Here is a 3,042-nt window from a genome sequence, read left to right as displayed (position 1 = left end):
TTGATTATACCAATTTTTATCCAAGGTACACAGTTAAAATTAATTATGAGTAGCTAGGCCACACATGCAGGATTCCAACCCTTATCTGTGCAGTATGGTGAATAATTTCAACCTGTTATCCCAGAGCATTTAATATGACAAGCACTTGTAAGATAAAAGTATAACAGAAGTTAAATTCAATACAGAGCTGGGAAAGCAGCCAGACATTATCTGGTACCTTGCCATTCATTTCCATGACAAACATCAAGGGCATTGTGGATCACTGGCCAGCAGTTTTCTGTCTAAGGAATAAAACTGTGCATTAAGCATACAACATTTCAACTGGCAGCAACTGTGCGTGACCACAGTACATGATCTGACTTATGTTTCATGAAGCCTAAAGTATATGAAATTATTTCAGCTAATATAATTTGTGTTATGTGAATTCAAGACATAAATAATAAGGAGAGGTTCTGTAGAGTGCAAACAACTGTATGGCACAAGGGATACTGAATCTGAGTATTTCATATTAAACTCCAAACAGAGGGATTAAGTTGATGGATTTTTCTGATGGTACAACATGTATAGGCTTGGCTCAAACAAAACATCCCCACTTTCACTCGCCTTGTAACCTTGTAACTCTTGGAGATTACATCTGACAGTTATCAGGGAAAGATTTTCTCAGTCCCTGAAAAAGTTGATATTTAGAGTTGTGAGGTTTTCATCTTATCACCAACAACATGCATGTCCCTATACCAACCTCTCATATTAAAGACTAACATAATGCATCCAATCCAGCTGTGAGGTGGGAGCTCCCAGATGTTGCTGCTGCAGTGGTGTTATGTAAATCAGTGTAACCTAGAGATTACCCTGACAGTCACATGGGTAGGACCGCTGGGCTCAGGCCTCACATACAAACACAGACAGATAGCGGATTACCCGCAGGATTTGCAGAGTAAAGCTGTCTTTTTAAGATGCGTTTGTGACATTTCTGCATTTGCTTGGTATACAGTGGAAAAAACACAAAAAGACATGTGGCACTGGCTATTGTATGTGATAGATGAGTGAGACTTGAACCCAAGATGTTGCAAACACTGTGGCACACTCAGTGCCTTACACTGCTGACTCACAGAGTGGCCTTAAACTGTCTTAATCCTGAAGATAAATGTGCGTTGGTGGCGTTTGGCGTTTAGCCTTACTGTGTTTTCCTGGTTTTTTAAAAAGGCTTTCATGATGAAGAAGCCAGTAAGGGTTTGTGTGGTGGTGAGCTGAGTCACACGGGCACCTTAGGAACAAACATGTGGGTATTAAAAACAATGCAAAAACATGCAAATACATTTGTATGTTTCACTTTTTCACTCAGCCTGCCCTCAGAAAGAGGGAGAGAAAAAAAAACTTTATAGCTGCAGCTGTTCTGCTCCAAAAATAGCTGCTGCAACACATTGATTACACAGGATATTAACATTTGTCATTTGCTTCTCTTGCCATTGATGGGAACATCACTTCAGTCTTTTCATTCATATACAGCATATTGAATCAATTTAGAAAGCACACCATACAGCCAAACCTTCCAAATACTGACTTGGATTTTCAAATGTCTGAGCATTTCTCATCCCCCCTCATGTGTGGTATTATTTATTGTCTATACATTATTGACTGATTGGGATGAACTGCAGCCAAGTTTTCGAGGAGGGAGGAAACAGGAATTGATTCATCAATGGGAGAGAGCCTCTTATAAAAGGATGACCTCACTTTATGTGAGATGCCTTACAAGAGACATTCTGGAACAACAGAGGGACTGGATAGCATCGCTGAGAGATTCAGAAGAAAGGGATAAAAGGGGACACGAATTAATATAAAAGGGACTCGTTTTTCAGCTCATGTTCAGTTAGGACTTGCTCCACGAGATGAGAAACAAATTCTCCCTGGCTTAAGATATCTAAAACACACTTGGAGCAAGCAAATCCACTTTAAGTCTCCACTCTGTTGGCAAAGAGTATTCACCCGTTTCAGAAGTGCAGAGTAAGCAGTCTAGAGCCCCGCATTATCACTATTTGGCGTACAAAGTATTAGCAGTTTTGCAATGCAGTAGGACCACTTAAAAGCACCACTGAATCACATACAGTATATCTATTTATGGTGTATGTTCAGAGCCATTCAGCACAGCATGAAGAAGACAAACTGTACTTATTGTATGTTTTAATAGTCACTGACATTCTTCAGATGTTCTTATTTTGCCCATGGCTAGATTCACTTTCTGGGAAACCCAGGTCAACAATAAGCTTCTGGGTTTCCAGTAGTTTCAATATCAGCTAAAATAAAGAAGTCCTAGATTTTTGATACGGGAGAGGTCCTAAAGATGCTACCTTTTCTCAATCCAAATGTTAACAGTAATAACATTGATGATGGCCCATTTTATCCAAGTGTCCCAGTACAGTTTGACAGTGAGCCAGCCTGCACAAAACAAGGACTCTGAAACTAAAGCAGCCAAAGAGAACTCAGCCATGAATTAGTGAATTTTATTATGGGGCCCTTATTATGGAGCATTTGGTAATCCAGCCTTGTTCTAATATCTTTATTATACATAAAACATAGACCTGTGTCAAGATAAGATAAGATAAGATAAGATAAGATAAGATAAGATATTCCTTTATTTGTCCCACAATGGGGAAATTCCAATGTTACAGCAACAAAGTGGAAAGAGAAGAAACAGTATAAAGAACAGTAAGAATATAATATAATATAATATAATATAAAATAATATAATATAATATAAAATAATATAATATAATATAATATAATATAATATAAAATAAAATAATATAATATAAAATAATATAGTATAATATAAAATAATATAATATAAAATAATATAGTATAATATAATATAAAATAATATAATATAGTATAATATAATATAATATAATATAATATAATATAGTATAATATAATATAGTATAATATAATATAATATAATATAATATAGTATAATATAATATAATATAATATAATATAGTATAATATAATATAATATAATACAGTATAATATAATATAATATAATA

Source organism: Morone saxatilis, unplaced genomic scaffold (assembly GCF_004916995.1).
Source record: "Morone saxatilis isolate NCDOM2014 unplaced genomic scaffold, NCSU_SB_2.0 Contig12, whole genome shotgun sequence".
Lineage (NCBI taxonomy): Eukaryota > Metazoa > Chordata > Actinopteri > Moronidae > Morone > Morone saxatilis.
The sequence above is the reverse complement of the archived record's forward strand: the minus strand, read 5'-3'. Positions refer to the sequence as shown.